The sequence below is a fragment of the Alexandromys fortis genome, unplaced genomic scaffold (assembly GCF_014885135.2).
Source record: "Alexandromys fortis isolate MF-2015 unplaced genomic scaffold, M_Fortis_MF-2015_v1.1 scaffold_172, whole genome shotgun sequence".
Taxonomy (NCBI): Eukaryota; Metazoa; Chordata; class Mammalia; order Rodentia; family Cricetidae; genus Alexandromys; species Alexandromys fortis.
In genome coordinates, this window is record NW_026068061.1 from 917,016 (window position 1) to 938,416 (window position 21,401).

General features: G+C 40.8%; 1 protein-coding gene across 4 annotated transcripts in view; it reads right to left on the reverse strand.

Moving 5' to 3' along the window:
• Positions 1 to 21,401, reverse strand: part of Nbea (neurobeachin) — a 467,863-nt gene that overhangs the window by 115,982 nt on the left and 330,480 nt on the right. The gene's annotated exons all lie outside the window — the stretch shown is intronic.

The window sequence follows — 21,401 nt, forward strand, 5'->3', positions numbered from 1 at the left end:
TACATTTAATATGAGTACGCATTTGGAGCACACCCCAGCCCGTGAATAACATTGATTCAATAGTGTGCATATTGCCACCTGCTGCTTCATCTCTGTTGCGCCTATGCACACACACACACAGAGGAAGGTACGAAAGAACTAACATTCTTGTATCAAGAATAATAAAGCAAAAGCTACTGCTTGGGCCTTAGAAATAGAATCAGCATGCACAAACATGAACTCAGATGGGCCCCTGGGCCAAACAGACGGCATCTGGGCTTTCACTTGGCTTCCTTCACAGGGACCATTCGAGCACCTATCAATAACTTACTGTGGTCCATCCCTCATACACTGTTAGTTCTTTGCTACCCTCCCCTTTCCTACCTAGAGCTACCTGTGGTCAGAGGATTGCCCTCCTGGCTTATTATGTCCTTCCAAGGATTTGTGAATAAAAAGCAACACATTTGTGTCCACCATTCAAGGAAACAGGGACTACCTCTTGTCAGGTGGTCCCTCTAGGATGCCAGGGCATAGGTGTGACTCCTAGTGCCAGAATGATGATCAGGCAGGAGTTCACTAGACACAGGTCAAACAAAAAACACATAGGCGTCTGCCAACATAGTTAAACCTTTAGGCATTAGGCCACCCACCCAGTAAAAGAATAATCCTCCTTTAAAGGCATGCCGGCTCCTCATTCACTAACTTCTCATTTGGACAAGGTAGCTAGGTATTCTGGTATTGGATCCTCATTGTAGAGAAAAGCTTCTGTTCACACAGGTCCACAACTTCAGTTTCTGATGTGTCACATTTGTGCCTTCACCTGACATCTACACTCCCCCAAATCCAGACTCCTGTGAGTGGAGTCTGTCAGGATCACCACTGACGTGTAAAGTAATCAGACCTCCACGATCAACTCCAACCTCAGTTCCACTTCTCCATCTCAGGAAATACCATCAACAACTCAGCTAGAAAAGCAAAAGTCACCATCTCCCTCCCTTCCCACAGCCAATCATTTTCCAAGTCCTATTCAAAGCCAATTAAGGCAGCGTGTGCTGTGGTCTCAGCTCCTTAGGAGGCAGAAGTAGGAGAATGGCTTCAACCTAAGAGCTTGAGGCCAGCCTGGGCCACATAGTGAGATGCTGTTTAGATGGGGTGGTGATTGGCAACTTCTATTTTTCTCTCAAATTTTACCATTCATCCTGTTTCATAAGCCACTCAAAATTCTTGACTTGAAATGTTTTCATCACACTAGAGTTAAGGGTAATTATTACTTTGTAATACAATGCATGTGTATGTTGTGTGTGAAGTATATGCATATGGTGTTTGTGTGTACTCACCAGTTAAACACATGTGGAGGTCAGAGGTCTTTCTGAGACAGTCTCTCCCAGAACTTGGAGCTCATTATTTGCCTAGATGACTGGCTGCTGAGCACCTGAGATCTACTTATCTCAACCCCAGAGCTGGTGTTACAGATACAAGTGTATCTTTTTACATGGGTGCTGGTGAGCTGAACTCAGGTCTTCACACTTAACTAACACCTCAACCACTGAGCCAGGCCACCAGCCCAGGAGTAAATATCAGCTTCCCTGTCTGACGGTAATGGATTATAATCTCCTTCAAAACTGAGTATTGCCTTCTCCATTCTTATTCCTGTGGGTGTCCTGACCCACATGCCATCTTAACACTAAATCTTTTAAAATTCCAGAGTGTTTCATATCTCTGGTCTCCTGGTCCTTTCATGTAGTAGTCATAGAACATTTGAAGTTACAAAAATCTGAATTCTACAACCATTTCTAACTTACAGCCCTGTGACTTGATTAAAATTGTGGTCGTGTGCTGTTTTACAGGGTACATATTCTGAGAAATACATGTAGGCAATTTCATTGTTGTATGAGTACTATGTGGTATACTTATATAAACTAAGATAGCTATGACATATCTTGGTAATATAATTTGGGGGGGGGTGTTTCACGACAGGGTTTCTCTGTGTAACTCTGGGTGTCCTAGAAGTCACTCTGAAGACCAGACTGGCCTTGAACTCAGAGATATGGCTGCCTCTGCCTCCAGAGTGCTGGGAATAAAGATGTGCACCACCACTTCCCAGATAAGCAAAGCTTTTGACTCATTCTCCAGACAGAAGAATTGCTACATATACACACATGCATGATTGCATGCAAATACACACATACAAAGACACATACATGCACATGTGCACACACACACATACACATTCATAAGCCCAAGTGACCTCTGAGAACCTTACTTTCAACTGGCCATAATGTAAAGAAAAGGTGATTTTTGTCACCTGCATGTTTTTAAATACCCAGCAGGAAAGTCTAATCAATAAACCCCAACATCAGAATATAGTTTCATCCTCTCCTGTGACCCTGAATGTATTCCTGATAACAATACAACTAAGAAGCTAATCTCTATGTACACTTTTTGAAAACACTGAGTGGATGGGTTATTAAATAATCAGTGTTCTGCCATTCACACAAACACATCTAACTTCTTAGATTCCACAGAGGAATGGAGCGAAGCTATGAGAATTTCTCCAACTCTATTTTTAAGAATAAGCCTTCTGCATAGTCTCTGGGTGTAGCAGGTGTGAAATGCCCTTGGGCTGGGACAGATGGAGCTTCTACGAAGTATTTATAGGTTTCTGATCCTAAGTTTTCCACCATAGTAGACAGCAGTCTAGAGGAACTGGTTCCAACACACTGTTGACTCAAGACTAGAAGATTCCTATCTACTTCAAACATGGTACACAGATCAAACAGAATAAACTGTCTGTAAGAGAGTGAAACCCAGGGAAATTTAAGCAAAAGAGGAAATGTTTTGGAATTCATGATTTTTTGACCTTCTATGAAGACCACTTGCAGCTTCCGTGAATTTCCCTTTAGAACTCTGTATGTCTTTGTGGATGTCTTCTGTTACCTTCCTCAGTTAATGTGCTATCAGGGCTATAAGTGTCAAAAGCCTATGCAGTGACTTATGCAGTGACTTCAGCAGGTGGTCTCAAAGCAGGCTCTTCCGGAAGGCATCCCTAAGCTAGCCACTATGTCACCCTCCACGCATCTGTGTTCTCTATCCCAGTTGCACATGGACACCAAGTGCTGTGCTTCCTTGATTTCTGCCTGTCTCTGACCTCCACTAAAGTTCCAGAGGGCAAGGTTCAACTCTCAGAGTTCTCTTCATTACTTGCTTAGTCCCTGGCTTCATAACAGATATGCTCAAGGTACTGGTTAAAATAGACTCCCTTTTTCTGCCCACAGAAGGTTGTTTATTTGTGTCTATACACATGCACACACATCCACAGAGCTATCTATCCTCGTGGAGAACACAAATACTGAGAGTCAGTGATGAAATGTAGAATTCAAAGAATAGGATTTTATTCCCATCCCAAAAGCAAGGCTGATGGATGACACAGCAAGAAAATAGGATTTGGCATGGAATGTACAGGGAATTAAGTTATTTGTAGATTATAAGGTTTATGTTTGCCAGATATTAATGCATCAGAAGGCAGATGTTATGTAAAGTAAGAAAACCCAGGAGCAAGGTTGTAGGCAGCACAGCTTAGAGGAAGTCTCTCAGTGACTAGAACTATCCTAATGAAAGAGGTCCCATGTACTCTGGACCCTCTACCAATAGAATCCATCCTTATGCTTATTACAAATCCTTCCTCTCGAGGCACTAGCCCTGAGCTCTGTTTATCATTCAATAGAAGTCATTCCTTTTATTTTTTCTTTGAGACAGGGTTTTTTAGTAGCTATGGAACCAATTCTGGACTCACTCTGTAGACCAGGCTGGCCTTGAACTCACAGAGGTCTGACAGCCTCTGCCTCCCAAGTGCTGGAATTAAAGACGCGCACCACCACCGCCCTGCAGGAACTCACTCTTATTATAAAGATCAGAAGCTCTTTGCTACTTTGCTAGGGAGTGTCTATGTAGCTAAGCCCAAAGCTTTGTTGTGCTAATTGTTACATATTACCTTTCACCAAACTTTTACTGTGCTTAAATATATAAGAATAAACCACGAGATCAGACCTTGGAAATTTTGACCCAGTGATTGCCAAGATGGTACTGACTGGAGTTTCATTCTTCACCTCTGCAGGATTATCTTCAGAGGTTTGTGGGGTCACGAGGTGAGATGCCAGTACTGAAAGCTGCTTAGGTGTAAACAAAGATGTAATGGCATCACATCGTTACACTGACTGCTATGTGCCCGGCAGACTTCATCACACTTCTTAATTCTTGGCAAATCTAGACTCAAGTGAGAGCTTTGAAAAACATCAACATTAAAAATACATTAAAATATACTACCATAATAATATTTTTGAGGATTAACCGTCACATCACAAAGACAATGCATCTTTTTAGATGGGGAAACAACAAAATGGCTCACATTTGAGACTACACTACACAGTAGCTTGCATTTCCACACTCTGCTCTACTGAAAGGGGTAAGCAGTTAAAATGTGCTTCTGAGAGCTTTAAATCACATTGTACAGAAGTCACATCAAATTAATACTGAGGACCATTTAGGGCTTTTATTCTGAAAAGCTTCTGAAAGGGGATTAGACTATGAAAACTCTCATGATACTAAAGCACCTGTTAATGGGTTGAGGAGGTAAGAAAGGAACAATGGAAGTGTTATTTTTAGATAAGTCTTTACTTTGTATTCTGGCACAAAGCATTGCTCATGGGCACGCCAGCAGTCCCCAGCAATATCCCACGCATGCAGGCACTGGTGAGCAGAATTCCGTTGTCATTTTCTCTGCATAGTGACATAATGTGGCTGATGCACATTAACAACTATAACTATAAACATAATTTGATGGAATGGTCAGAAGAATGCTATCCTTAGTAACACAAATTTTGAAAATACCCCCATGAACTCTGCTTTCAAATGTCAAGGAAGTGATTTTCACAAGACCTCTACGCCATTAACTCTAAAATCTCACATTTTCATGTCCTATGATAATGTTTTACAGAACCAAAAATTATGTTTCAGGAAAAAAAAAAGGCAAGAAAGAGCAGGAAGAGAGAAAGGAGCCTAGACAGTTGTCAGCTCATCAAAAATAATGAGTGCTCAAGAGGTTTCAACTTCCTGCCTTCCCAGCAGCCTGCCCAATCACAACAGACTGCCAGGAGAGGAAGAGAGCAGGCAGAAAACACACTCTTCATCAGTGCGGCGAGGCCTGTACCTCCCAACAACTGCACACCAGCATCTGACAAGGCAACACTGTTGCTAGCCTGCTGAGTTCCATCAGCCAAGGGGCAAAGCACACGGTGGATGACAGCCTGGGTCTGTCCCATACTCCAGCCTTTCCCCTGGTCCCTGACACAGTCACATAGCTCGCCTAACAGTCTTATGACTAATGATGCAAACACGGAGTGTAAAGTCTCCTTAATTTGACCCTTGTTAAACTCCTAATTGGATTGGAGCAGGCTCAAGTGGAAAGCAACCCTGGGTTATTCAAGAGTGTTCTTAAGAATGAAGCCCAAATTACAAAAGGCGGCCAGGCTGCAGGACCGCGCCAAGAACGGGAAATGAATTGCAGCTGTCACTTAAGTTAAACATCTAATCAATTGCCTTTTTAAACAGGTAACTTTTACAACAGTTTCTTCATTGTAATGCTCTTCAGAGTGCGCTTGACCCAAATTTAATCAGCTGTTATTAAAGCAGAGGGGCGGCCACAGAGCACGTACTGCAGGGCGAGACACTGCATTCAGAGCCTTAATGATTCTAAAATGACTACAACCATCGCTTCATTCACGAGGACAAAGCTCGGCCTCTCTGCTCTACCACATCTTAACACAAGCTGTCTCAGCAGACAGCGTCCATTTGTCCTTCATGAACCGTGGAGGTCAGCCGCGCTGCAGACGATAGCATTGCAACAGTTCCATTGTGTTTCTTCCCTACGATGTCGGAAGGGAGAAACGGAGTTCTTGCATATAAAATCCAGCTTCTCTGCAAAGAAATATACAGCTTAAGTGCAGAGAAAGGGGGTGCATGATATGCAGACAGGTGTAAAACATGAAGTAATTATAGAAGCTCAAATTAGTTCTTAGGCCCGAGGCAAGAAAGAGAACAGCGTCTTGACAAAAGGGAATAGCAAATAAGGGTACCAAACAAAAAATGGCTTGAATGTGTAAATTAGCAAGAAAAATGAGACCGAAAAGCAGCTTTACTCTACTATTATTCCCCACATGAGAACAGAGCAGCTGAACATGATCAAGAGAGCTCTGGAGAAGCGGCAGGTGTCAACAAGGCCCTCCAGAGTGTCAGCTCCGCCCTCCCTCCCAGCTACTCATTATGCGCAAGCTCTTGAGAGTGCCTCCTAACCTGACCTCTCGTATTACTTCTTCTGTAAACACATAATCCCTGCTTGTTAGGTGGTGTCAACACCAGCATTCATCCACTAAGGGAGTGAACAGACACTTCAGAAGTGCTGCCAAAACCAAAGAACCGACACCACAATACTACAATCTGAATTTCAACCAGGTAAACAGATCTGATGCTTTTCTGTAAAATGCAATGTCAAGAGCTTCTTCTCTCATTAGCAAAAAGAAGCCCAAACTGCTTGCTATGGCAAGACTACTTTTTTCTACAAGTAATTATTAACTTAGGCTACACACCCAAGGGCTGGAATAACACCTATTTATCAATTGCCTGCTAGACACATTTCACTAAATAACTCTTTCTCTAAATCACACCAACACACAAATCCCAGTCAATAGGTCATGAACAACTCATATTATAGCATAAAACCCAGCTGGGCGGTGGTGGTACACGCCTTTAATCCCAGCACTCAGGGGGCAGAGGCAGGCAAATGTCTGAGTTTCAGGCCAACCAGTTCTAGAGAGTAAGTTCCAGAACAACCAGGGCAACACAGAGAAACCCTGTCTCGAAAAACAAAAAACCGTAAAACCTGCTATATGTCAACTTGGACCAGGTATGGCCAACTGTAACATTAAAGGTTAAAAGTTAATGTTGAGTTTAATACCTTTACATCTCCACTGGCAAAGACAGATATTCCTTAAGCTATAAAGAGAAATGAAGATTTAATATTTAGGGTTGAAAAATATAATCTCCCATTTTTAATACAAAATTCACTGAGATTCAGAAATCAACAAAAAATGGTTCTGGGTACATTTGTCAAACAGGCCAGGGGCAAGAACACCTGAGAGGGAGCTTGGGCACCTCTCTGATCTGTATCTTTCTTCAGATTTCCCTGGAGAACGTTTTATCAAATACCAAGTGTAATCTATGCTTCCTGGACATTGACTTGGTGCCACCTACGGTTTAGAATGAAGCAGCACCTTGCTCCCTGCTCCCCCCACCGCCAACTACAACAGTAGTCCTGCTGTCTCTGACTCCTGCTCTGAGTGTTAGGAGTCAGTTGCTGTCTGCAACTCTGACTGCACAAGTAAACAAAAACAGTGATGGGAGTTTCCACAGGGAGGAGGGGTTTTTTCAAGAAGCAGAGGAGTAAAAGTTAAGCACTCAACTCAGGGCCTGACACTGAAGAACTGCCTCCATTGTACGCAAACACAGAAAACTGCATGGAAAGACACAGACCTATGCTAGATGTGCTATGCTAGCTACTTTTCATGTGAATTTGAGATAAACGAGGGTCATGTGGGCAGAAGGAATCTTAACTGAGAAAACGAAGTCTGTAGGGCATTTTCTTGATTGGTGATTGATGGTCCCAGCTCTCTAGGGGAGATGCCATCCCTGGATATAAGAAAGGAGGCTGAGCAAACATGAGCTAGTAGGCCAGTAAGCAACATTCCTCTATGGCCGTGGCTTCAGTTTCTGCCCTGACTTCTTTCAATGATGGACTGTGATATGGAACTCTAAGTTGAAATAAACCTCCCACAAGTTGCTTTGGGATACGGTCTTTTACCACAATAATAGAAACTCTAACAAATGTTCTAAATGTCTATTTCTTAGCATTAAGGCAACATTTTTATTATGAAAAAACGGAATTTGCAAAAAATTGTTTTTTAAAAAAATGAAGCTATTTTGTTTTGTTTGTTTGCATATTCCCCGGCTGTACGCTGTACTGCTGGTTTATTTCAACTCTTGTACCTTGGAAGTTCATTTCAAATACTGTTCTCACAATGATCTAATTAGTGTCTTCACATACTAAGAAAGGTAGCATTAATGTTCTTTAATTTATGTATGAGAGATTAATTTGCATATCAGAAGATCTGTATAATCCTAGGCACAGCATATTTCTGTCATTTTTGTGTTTCTGTGACTGTTCACTCATATCATTTTAAAACACCACTCTGAGATACAGAAATGAGGAAGACAGGGAAGGCTCAGTGGATAACACACTTGCCACACAAGCTTGAGCACCTGCGTTTGGATCCCAGGACCCACATAAAGCCAGAGAGCATGGACCTATCATCTCAGAGCTTCTACAACAAGAGGGGAAGAGAGTAGAGACAGAGAAATCCGAGGTTTGCAAGTCAGTGAGCCTGGGGAGCAAAGCAGTGAACAACGAGACCTTGTCTCAAGTGAGGCAGAAAGTCAGAGCAGAAACCTGAGGTTGTCATCTGAATTCACACACACACGGATAAGGAAGGGATGCTATACCATCTCTTTTATTTATGGATGAATGTTTTATATGTGTATATGTGCACCACAAATATGCCTAGTGACTTCAAAGATCAGAAAAAGGTATCCAATTCCCTAGGATACCAGTTTAAACTACCATGTGGGTGCTGGGAACAGAATTCAGGTACTCTGCAAATGCAATCAGTGTTTTTAGCTGCCAACCTTCCTCTCCAGCCTTTTAATGATGGGCAAAATGAAAACTCTAAGATCTTAATGGTACTAAAAGATACTTTAAATTATTTGTAGTCTTCCCTAATATTATACACCCAGATATTTCCTTGGATTTTTCTATCAAATATCTGAAGAAGGCCATATTTAAAACATCATGCACCTGATTTAGAAGCTCAGCTGGGATGGTCTGGCATGAAATCTAAGTCCTGTAGGCCACGCGCTTTCAGGCTTCTAGGAACTAAGGCTTCTCCATTTTCAGGGAAGAGGGTGTTTTGCAGGAATTACACATTTCATGTATTTGTAGTTTTCTGGTAATGAAACCATCTTTAAAACAACTCTTGTACATTGCCGTATGACTCTCCTGCCTCACAGGAGCTGTTAGGATACCCTCTGTTCACACTGTTGGTCAGATGTACAGTCTGTGGGAAATAATACACACACCCAACCTAATCCACTACAGCCACCACAATAGCCTCAGTTGGCCAAACCGACCTCAGCCCTCTTAGGACCACTGAGAGGATTTCTACAGTGTTTAGGAATCATGCCTGTTTTCTAAACTCTCCTAACTCGCTAATTTGGTTTGTGTACTCTGTAGATTAAAAAAAAAATAAAACTTAATTCTAAATTGTGGCACAGGCCTTTAATCCCAGCACTGGGATTAAAACAAATAAACAACAACAAAACCTTAATTCTATTATAATACCACAGAAAATTCTTTATAATGTTTTACTCCTTAAATTTACTGAAAGTTGTCTGGAGGTGGTGCCTCATGCCTTTAATCCCAGCACTCGGGAGGCAGAGGCAGGTGGATCTCTGTGAGTTCAAGGCTAGTCTAGTCTACAAGAGCTAGTTCCAGGAGGACAGGCTCCAAAGCTACAGAGAAACCCTGTATCAAAAAAAAAAAAAAAAAACAAAAAAAAAAAAACAAACCTGTAACATTTCTTCTGTTAGTGTGAAAACAAACCAGCTCCACAATTTTCCCCTTCCTGACAGTTTTACATCCTAGCTTCTTCTTTTGTGACCCAGGTATGCTCAAGCAGCTCTTTAAATCTGTCCTGCATCCACAGTACACAAAATCTCATTTATATCAGATACACTTTTATTGAACGGTGTCCTATGATTTGCTTTATCCCTCCTACTTTCATTTCAGCTGGCTGGCTGCCTTCCGTCTCTACAAGCCCACTAATTCAGATGTGGAGCGGCAGGGACTCTTGTGTTCCCCGAACTCTGTGCGATGGCTAATGTGGATCTCAGCTCTTCACTCTTCTCTTGTTTTGGCTTTACAATAGTCTGGATAGTTTCCTTTCTTATCTCTTTGAACACTGCTTCCCATTCACTCCTCCTGTCCCATCTCCCTCTGCTGGAGCTCCTCACAATGAAATCATTTCTTTGCACTGGTCTCATTACATACTGTCTGTCTCCTGCAGACCGGCAGATGTTCTCATGCTTCTGGGCACATTTCTGATGGTGACTCCTCCATCTTTCTCTTAAGCTTCAGTCAGCTCAACTCCACCAAACTGCCTGTTTCATTTTCATCTGGATAACCTCGTGATCAGTGGTTAAAACTGAACTTACCTTCTTTCTAGAAAACTCATGTGGATATTTTTGTGTGACAACTAGTAATTTATGTACCCAAGTATCAGAGTTAACTCAGGTGCAGACAAATACTTTTCCTCTTGTGTGACCTTTCTTGCAGGGTTACTCTTATATAGGAGCTATGAGCTATATGTGGCCTGTGGTTGAATTAGTTGTCTTGATGCTTGAGAACAGGAAGATTGAAAGAGAAAATTACACTCTACAAATGTTTTGTTGATTGTACTGACACACCCATTTTTCAGGCTTTTGCTCAGATGGTGTTCTTGTGCTGTGTTTGGATGTTCCTCTTTCACAGCCCTGAAGTACCTCCTTTTGGACTTACTGGGTTCTTTGCTACTGAGCTGCAACAGTGTAGTCTGTGGCTTGCAGTCCTAATGGCCTGTAAATTGTGAGCCAGGGATGGTTTCACAGTGAACAGTGGGGAGCTTTAAGAGAACCCCAATAAATGTCTGATAACTGAATGATTTAAGCTTCCTGCTTAGGCCCAGTACAAGGAATTTCAGGGCTGTGTTTCCATGTTCCCAAGCTTGTGTTGACAAAGCACTACAAACAATATAAGCTTGCATGTCGGGTTCACAGTAGTCTAACACATTCACTCCCCACCAGCAGCCTACAGACTATATTTTAGAGACTGCTTACATACAGACTTAATGCCAGAGTTCATAATTTGTGAATGCTGAAAAAAATGAAAATAGTTATCTTTAAACTCTTAAATTCATGTGAATGAAGGACTTATTTAAACTGTGCTGCTGAGATGCCTAAGAGAAGACTGATGACAAAGGACTTTCTCAAAAATGATCACTTGGAGCTATACAAGTCAGGAATGAAACTCCAAACTTGCTTCATGATCTAGTTGAATAACAGCTAGCTCATAGTAACAGCTTGAAACGTGTGAGCACTTCAACCTAGTTACCAAATTTTGGTTTTTAATAATTATCATAAGAGAAAATAGAAAACCAGCAGGTAGAATGAGTTATGGCAAGTAATTACTGTAGCCCTTTAGTTGAAATGCTATGTGTGAAAGTTAAACTTGAAATCTGCATAAAGAAAAAATAGTCACTAATCATCACTTAGCAACTACTCTTGTATATTCTTCTTCCATGCAATGTCTCCCGTGATGTTTCCACAGACATCCTCATGTGTACAATCCTGTTCTAGAGTTTGGGGGTAAGGGACAAAGGAAAAATATTTTGCTTGTCACCTGGGAAAGGAAGCCATCTGCAGTCTAAGAACTTAGGTTTCAGAGAAAGGACTCAGCAGTTAAGAGCACTGACTGTTCTTCTAGAGGACCCAGGTTCAATTCCCAGCCATCCACACGACAGCTCACAACTGTCCTTTACTCTAGTTCCAGGGGATCCAACACCCTCACAAGGACATGAATGCAGGCAAAAGACCAATGCACATAACATTTAAAAACAAACAAACAAAGAAACAAAACAAAACTGAACTTAGGCTTCAACAATAATCCGTTCCACCAAACTGACCCCAGGGGAGTCAAGTGAGGTAAAAGCCTGAGACGCAGAGACCACTAAAACGAGGAAGAGCTGCAGTTCTCTTTAGTGAAAAAGAAACGGTAAAGAGGCAGAGAGGGTGTGGTGTTGGAATGAGAATGGTCCCCACAGGCATAGATTTGAATTCTTGGTCCCCAGCCCATGGAACTGCAGGGGAAGCGTTTCAAAAGACTCACCCATCCCCAGTAGGCTCTCACTGTCTTGTGCCTGTGGATGAAGAGGTAAACTCTCAGCTGTTCTTCAGCCATGTTTTCACTCCTCCATTCCAGCTGCTTTGTTGAGAAATGGGAATGAAGGGTATTGCAAGAAGGAGAGAAGACAGAAGGCAGCTGGCACTAGGGTGAGGGGCGGTGACAGACAATCCCGAGCCCTTGCAGGTCAGCCAATATAGCTAAAGGTTGCACTTCTGGTTTAGTGCGCGCGCGCACGCACACACACACACACACACACACACACACACACACACACACACACACCAAGAATGGAAGGAGGGAGGGAGGGAGGAAAAGAGGGAAGGAGGAAGGAAATGCCACTTAAGAGGAAATGGAAGCTAATGTTGGTCTAAGTGGGTTTATTGGTGCTGTGTATATACGGTATGGAAACAAAGGAATTGCTACTGCAAAGTAATGGGCAGTCAGCTTGGGTAGCAGTCTGAAACGTTTCTTAAGATATGGGAGGGAACGTGGAGACCACAGGACATATGAGCTTGGACTGTGGAGAAATGTTTTTGACTGGAGATGCAAATTTGAGAGTTATCAATGTAGTTACCAGGATTTCTGCAGAGCAGGAATGAAAAATTTAGTCATTTCACAAACATTGCAGTAAAAGGTCAAAATAGCTAGTAGAATTAACAAAGGCTTCAACTAAGAACAATAGAGATACTACTACCTTAATTAGACATTTAGCAAATTTTATCCAAGAGTCATTCTTCGGAAGTGAGGGATCTAGAGTCAGAAATACTGAATATTAACTGTTAGGTACTGTGTGGAATGGGGAAAAACAAGTTTTAAAATAGTCTAAGCATTTGATGTGTATTAATTTAATTTGTGCAATAACCCCACCGGGTAGAAATTCTTATCTTTATTTAGCATATGAGAAAACAAACATAGGGAGGTTTAGTATATGAACGAAGAAAGTGGGGCTTGGGCTATGGAGGCAACAGACATGGATAAAAATCACAACTTTGCAGATACCGAGCTTTGCAAGTGTACAGGAGTCACCGGGTTGCCCTGTGTCTCAGGGTCTCACCAATAGGAGGGAGGCAGCAGTGTCCACGCCACAGTGCCTTGGAGAGGATGAAAGTACACGCAGTTTGTAGGACATCTACAACACAGGGGAAGTCATTAATGGCAATCCTTCTACCACAGCCTTTGTCTTTTTAAATGAGATAAAACTTTACAGATTACTTTTGTTATCAAGGTCCTAAGATGAGCTATTGAGTTCTTGGCTGCCTTCCAGGCAGAGCAGTGGCATATGAGGAGAGAAGCTATAGGCTAGGGTGTACAGTTCAGACTGGCATTTATCAGAAGAAGTACATCAATATCATAGGACCATCAATACTCTTGAAGCAGCCTGCTTGGTGAATTTTACTGATTTAGGTACGTCAGGGCATGCAGTGAACTTGTCTTTGCCCTTAAGCTGCTTATTATCTCAAGTTCAGAATATGGGGAAATTCAAGTACTGGGATCAATACATGAAAGTGCCAATTCTTAATAAATTCTGCTCTGGCTCTTTGGCAAGAGAAGTACAAGCAGGAAGGACACAGGCTACAAAAGCTACCTGCAAAGACCTGAACAACTTACTTACTATAGCACTGCTTTAATATATTTATAGCCTTCTTCTGTTGGCAACTGTGTCTGTCCTCATTCTAGTATGCCCTCAGTAAGCCACCAAGATCTTAACCTTCATAACACAAGTGCCATTCACTGAAGCAGTTATAACAGTAAAGGAAAGCTAGCTAATGGGATTTAAAGTGTTACAGGCCACTGAATCACCGGCTACTTGGTGAGGACATGTGGAGAAATGTCACTCTCAGCCTTGCCAGCACAGTGAAAGCCTGCTAATGAAACAGACCTCTGAAACATGAAGGCTATCCCAACAGCTTCTGAAACCCTCCAGATTTCCTCTGGAAACCTCTATCATAATAGAAAGACTTTATGGATGATTTCTACTTATTTCTCTTCAGGTTTCACTTCTCAGCACCTGTTCTGATACAGACTGACCACCCCAGGCTTCCTATCCTGTTCATCTGCTCATAGGTGCCATGAGCATCTTGAGGTCTAAACACAAGCAAAAGACAGCAAAGGGCTTCATCCCCTGGCCCTGGGGATGAAGAAGTGATATAAAACTCACTCAGAAGCACATTTCTCAGCTTTTTAGGGATCTGATGTATGTCTAATGTCTGTTAAAGGAAACAAACACAAAATTTAAAAACAGAATAGCTGTGACAACATAAAGCTAGGAAAAAAATAAACGGGCTAGATCATGATCTGGAGAATTCTTGGGCACCAGACAAGAGCATGGGAATAAATCACTCAGAGAATCAGATCTGTTCCAGGCTTCATTAGTTCTAATTATCCCCAAATATGCTCAGCAGAATGTGCGTGGGTCTGCTGGGACTGACGCACAATAGAGTGGGCAACACATAAACTCCTCTGAGCACAGAGTGAGTTCATAAAACAACTGAGACGCCTCTTACTGCATAAGCACCAGATGAGGCAGACGGAGAGAGCTCTGCACTCTGAAGACTGCTTTTGTAAAAGTTGGGGCTTCTTTGTTCTCTGTCTAAGACACAACAACAAGGCTAAAGCTCAGGCAGACTGATTTTTTGTTCTGTTACCTAAAAAACACAATTGTAGTGAAAATAAAAAACACTAATTTCATTTGAACCAAGTATGGTGGCATACATAACAACTCCAGCACTAGGGAAGCAGAGACAGGCAGATCTCTGTGAGTTCAAGGTGAATCTGGTCTTTATAAGCAAGTTTCAGGACAGCCAGGGATACACAGAGAGATTGTCTCAAAAATAAAAAAGAAAAATAATAGTAATTTCATTTTAGTTAGGGGGTGTGGCAAATAAAGACATGAAAATTAGGATTTTGCCCATTTTTTTTTGTTTTGTTTTTGGTTTTTCGAGACAGGGTTTCTCTGTGGCTTTAGAGCTTGTCCTGGAACTAGCTCTGTAGACCAGGCTGGTCTCGAACTCACAGAGATCTACCTGCCTCTGCCTCCCGAGTGCTGGGATTAAAGGCGTGCGCCACCATCGCCCGGCTTTGCCCATTTTTTAAATGCACAAAAATCTAAATATGGAATATATTTTGCATTTTATTACTTATTTATTTTTTATTATTTAATCTTCCAGTGTATTTTCCAAACAACTCAACCCACTGGAGGCTTTTGGGCTCTCTATTTACTACCTGACTCTGGCATGCTGAAGACTTAATCCAAGCACTGTACTTCAAGAAAATGACTCAGTGCAAGGGTCCTTCCTGTTGGTAAGACTACCTTGGCAAGATGGCTCAGCAGAAAGAGGTGCTCACCTCGAAGCTGATGACTGCACTAAATTCCCGGATTTACACAGTAGGAGAACCCACTGTCACTCTCTTAAGTTGTCATCAGACTTTCACATGTGTAACATGGCCTATGGCCTACATACAAGCCCAACCCCAACAGATAAATAAATGGATGAATAAAATTTAATAAAAAATCAAGTTTTCAGGGCTCACTTTGACAGCAGACATACGGAGAAGATTCAAGGGCCACCACCCAAGGATGACAGTGAAGTGCCCCACAGTTTGAAAGGATTTTATGTCGTCTTTAACTCGTTAACTCTATTATTTTTTACAAGAATTTACTCCACTGATGTTAAATTATTTCAAAACTGTTGTTATTATTTAAAAATGAAAATGGTACTAGGCCAACACACAGAGTCCCATAGTAGTTTGTGTAGCCTGAGTGCTCTTCATTTGCATGGAAAGTTGATTTGTTTTCTGTGCAGTAAACATGTATAAAACCCGGTTGCTTCTGTTTACAGACACAAAAGCTATTTGCCAGAAAAGGTGACTCAGGTCAAAATGTATGCTTCACTCCAAATGGGGTGTACATTCTGACAAAAACATGGGAAACTAGATTAGAACTTTAAGCATCTCTCTGTGTGTGTTCCTATGTGTGGGGGTGCTCATACAATGTGCACCATGCTTGAGGAGACCAGAGAGGTCAACCTCAGGTAGTATTCCTTGGGTGTTGCCCACTGTGTTTTTGAGACGGGTCTCTTATTAGCTTGACTGACTCACGTGGTAGTCTACATCCAGGGATCTGCCTGTCTCAACATCCCCAGGGCCAGGATTCTAAGCATTTTTTACCATGCCTGGATTTTGTTTGTTTTGTTTGTTTGTTTTTTGAGACAGGGGTTCTCTGTGTAATAGTCCTGCTGTCCTGAAACTCACCTTGTAGACCAGGTTGGCTCTGAACTCACAGAGATCTACTTGCCTCTGCCTACCCAGTACTGGGATTAAAGGTGTGTGCTACCACGCCTGACATACCTGGCTTTTTATTGATGTTCTTAAGTTTGAACTCAGGTCTTCATGCTTGCCTGGAAGGTGCTTTATGGACTGTAGTATTTTCATAGCCCAGAATTAAAGTATTGACAAGGAATATTAGTGAATTTTACCTGTCTATATATTTAGTTCTTTCTACACCTAGGATAAGTTCATACACTAAAATTATTTAAGCTAAATTGTTTTTGTATGGACACTGAATTTGCAAACTTTCAAAAATTTTTAGACAGAACTGTTATTCTTGTTCTTATTAAAAATAATAATTTAAAACTTATTCAAACTTTGGAAAAATACCTAAAAGTAGCAAGATAAACTGAGTTGGAAAAGCACTTGGAGTTTTAGTTACGATGGTGTGATGGTGCATGCCTTTAACACCAGCACTCAGGAGGCAGAGGCAGGAGGATCTTTGTGAGTTTGAGTCCAGCCTGATATACATAGCAAGTTCCAAGACAGCCAGGGTTATATAATAGAGTGACCTGTCTCAAAAAATATTCTAGTTACATATGTTTAAACCAATAAGATATTAGTGTTTATGAATCAGGGAATGAGAAAAAGTTCCTGTCTCTAAAAAGGTGGGAGTTCAAGGATTAGAACCTGAGGTGATTTTCACAGGAATGTCCATGGAGCATGTGTCCCTGTACTCAGATGAAAACACACACACACACACACACACACACACACACACACACACAGATATTTATGCACGGCATTTAGCAATAGGATTTTTGTAGAACCCAAAGTTGACTTAACTGTCTCACTTACTGAAAGTTGCTTTAGAGTCCCCAGTTCATTTGTGAGTAATATACTCTAGTCATCATATTTACCAAAAGCCATACGGCGAAGTTTGGGTCTTGGACAGGGTAGTGGGTATCATGAAACATAGAATTAATACAAGGACTGAAGGGCACAGGTATATTCAATCTGATATCTGACATATAGCTTATTGACAGACAATGGAACTGCATCCCAATAAACCCATCATAAACTGAAAATACCACTAGGGGAGAATATATTTACTACAATTAACATGCCAGACCTCACAGTTTCATGGCAGGGTGTACTTCAGAGGATGACTGTTGTACTCAATGGGAGTTGTGGCTCTCGGGCCACTGTTGAGCATCTGGAGCAAGTGCTGGACCACACATCCTGGCCCAGGAAGAGATCATTATCAAGAGCAGTTCCCACCAAAGACTATTACAGAGTAAAAGAGCTGTAATATGGTGACTGATCATGCTTACTTTAAAAAGCTTCTTTCTGTTAAAAAAAAATAATACTGTGGGGAAAAAATTCCTTATGAAAAAATAAGAATTTCAAGGAGGGACTTTGACCCTGTGTCAGGAAGAGCTTTCTATAATTTCTTTCTTGTTAGTGAATGTCTACTGGGTGGGTGACAGGCTTCTTCTCAGCAGAGGGACTGGACAGCCATGCGGGTAACAGAGCAGACACAGAGCCAAAGGAGGGGGCCATAGAACTCCCAAGAGAGAGTGTCAGACTCATGAGGCAAAGGTTATTCTTCCTCATACTAATTGCATGGTATAGTATAACAAAATGTTCACTTAAACTTTATATGCATTTACATATGTTAAGCATTAGTTTTACTGGAAATCCTAAATGTATATGATTAAAATGTATATGAAAATTTTATAATACAATAGACAGATGTCTATTATTGAAAACAATCCTCATGTTTGATAGCGGGGGGGGGGGGGGAAGCACCTGGGACTCCCAAAGCTTTCTTTGTTCTGATTTGATTTTGGTTTTGAGACAGGGGTTGATGATTCATCCCACGCTGGCCTTGAGTTTGCTATGTAGCCCAGACTGAACTCAAAACAGTTCTTCTTGCTTCAGCCTCCTTGGTGATAGGATGATAGGTAGTTCTGTGCCAGAGATATATAGCATTCTTGAGCAAGGCTGCACTTTAATAATGAAAGGGTGTTTTTAATAAGTCTTGAAAAAAAGCTATATATTATTCTGGCTTAATAAAGTTCATTGATATCACAGAGTGACACAGTATGAATAAAAGAACACTACGGCAGTACATAGATACTTTTCCAAATAATACTTAAATCAATTATTTCTAAACTTCTCTTTTTATAAAGATACAGCCCATTAGCTTCGTTTTTACTTTTCTGTTTATATTTATTTATTTTGTGTGTAAGGGATGGGGCATATGCTTTATAGAGCACATGTGAAAAACAAAGTACAAAATACAAAGTAAGTAAGTTTTCTTTCTCTACTGTTTGGATCATGGGGGTCACACTCTTGTCATCAGGCCTGGCAGCAAATGCCTTCAGCTGCCTAGTCATCTCACTAGTCCTACCCATGAGTATCAATTGGTTTTAGAAGGAACTAGATCTTTTGGTGAATCAGTACAATTTTATATTCATTAAATAGTATATATTCTTCATAAATATTTGCCATATGTTGATGACCAAAGTTATAAAATTAAAATTTATAACATATTAAGATCTCTGTAATATGGAATTTAAGTCACTGATCATATCCTTAAGTTAATGTATCCTTAAAGCAGACCTTTAGTTTTCTTTTCAGAATAATAACTGCACAGCTGCTGCTACAAAGAATATGGGGAAGTACATGAACCCACATATACTTGTTTTTGTAACGTAGACCACATGCTGTAGAGCTGACACCAGCCACTGTCAGACCAACCTCGCTCTGAAACTATTTATGTGACCCTTGGTAAGACTCTTAACCTTCCCAATTTGGTTTCTTCATTTTTGAGTCCTAACACTTCTCATTGAGTACTGTTCTCCATTCCACCGCTCATGTTGACTTACGTATAAAGAATAATCATCCGCCCATTTAGAGCATGTGGGGTCTATACACAGAGGCAGAAAGGCTCCAACATTCAGATGAAGAGAAAAAGAGAACACATTTTTCCCCCAGAATTTCACCAGCTTTTCTCAAGTTTTCCTATTACCTGATTTAAGGCTGTTTTAAATACATACTCTTGACTGTCTGTTCCAATTATCCCACGTAGATCTCATTAAGAGTATTAGAGTATCCAAGGTGAAGGCTGCCAATCATACAGTGAAACAAATTTCATAGCATCATAAAGTGTTATTTTGATTTTTTAAAGATACAGGTATTGAAACTATCACAGCCAATCATTTGATTTTGACATGAGCTTAAAAGGTTAAGTTACTATCTGAAGAAAGGTAATCTGGTTGCCTTTCACAGCAGTCTGCAAGCTCGGCAATCTGCATAGAGAGGGGCATTTGTCATCATTAGCTGAGCTGTGACAGCTGGCACCCAGGGTGGCCTGGAATCAAGAAGTGGCAAGATACTCTGGGTTTTGGTTGCCATTCAGTACAGTCTGTTTCTTGAGGATCAAGTGTACTATATGAAAAGCTTTGTGATGTAACAGCACTGAACATACTTGCATTTTTCCATAACATGCTAATACAACGATGGCATGTAGTTAGCAGGCTGCCTCTAGACAACAAGATGCCCTATCATCCGCTTCCTGCCTGCCTCTTAGATGGGGACTCTCTTCAGTACCCAGACAGCTCCAGAACAGTGGTCTTCTTGCTGTTGTTGATGTTTTTAATTCTGTGTTAACACAGGGTTAGGATATTCAATTAAGTACATTTAAGGAAATGGAACAAAGGTGGAGAGGGTGGTTCTCAGATACATTAGAAATAACTTCTCAGGAAAGAGTATAATTACATACATTCAATATGGTACATGCTCTTGGGATAATATTAATATCAAAATTAGATCTTTCCTATGACACGCTCGTCCAATTGTTTGAAGTGCATGTAGTTCATACTGAATATTTTCAAAAAATTCCTTGAGAAAGTTTAATGTAATCTTTATCCAAGTAAGTGCTAAGTGTCTGAAATAGTTGTGGTTAATATCTTTTAAAGATATTTATTAAAACTGAAAATTTTACAACTACACTTTTATATCTAGTTAATACAAAGCAATATAAATCATTAAAGAGAAAGTTTAAAATAAGGAACAGGTTGACCAGACCTTTGAAAAGTTAGAATGTTATACACAGTCTCTCTATAGTCATCAGCGTTTAAAAATGTAATCAATAACACTGACTTTATATTATTATGTAAACTAGTTTTTCACAAATAAAACTAATTTTTGTGTTAATGTAAAATCTATGCAAATACATGCAGTCATTTATCAGGAGAGCTGACAAGCATTCCATATTGGAGGGGGAAATGAAACTGCCTTAAGAATAGAGGCAATTAATTATTTCTGTATTTTTTCTTCTTCTGTCTTGAGGCACAAAAGTTATCCATCCAGTTAAAACAGCAAATGAAATAAAGAGATTATTTTTTTATTTAAACACATATGGCTTTTGCCTGCAATACTGATCACCACAAGGTCTACAGATGCCCGTGGCTAAATTGTGTGCTGGCAGATGCACACAGGGGAAAACGTGCTAATGCAGCGTGGAGAGCAAAACAAATGAAGAACTGCGCTGCCTACTAGGAAACCCCAACCCAGAAACAAACCCACACCCACCCTTCCCCAATGAATTATGCATTCTGCTTATCAAATACAGGTGAAGGTTACAAAAAATTAACCTTGGTCTGTTGCAAAAGCAGAAAATGCTTTTAAATTAGTAAAGACATTTTTATGTGCATGGTACTTATCAATGTAGGTGAATATATAAGAAGTGTATGTTTTTTTATGAACAGAATCGCTAGTGACATTTAAACTGATCCTACAATAAAAAGTGTATAGTACTGAAATGCATGTGACTAGATAGAAATTGTTGAACTTCTAATTAGTCGTTTTAAAATCCATTTGCCAACAATCTCTGAAGGTATTACTGAAGACTGGTAAGTACTGGTTTATGGGGGCTGGAGAGAAAGGTCTAAGGATGAGTACTTGCTGGTCCTATAGAAACCCTGAGTTTGGTTTCCAGCACCCATATCAGGCATCTCACAATTGCCTGTAATCCAGTTCCAGG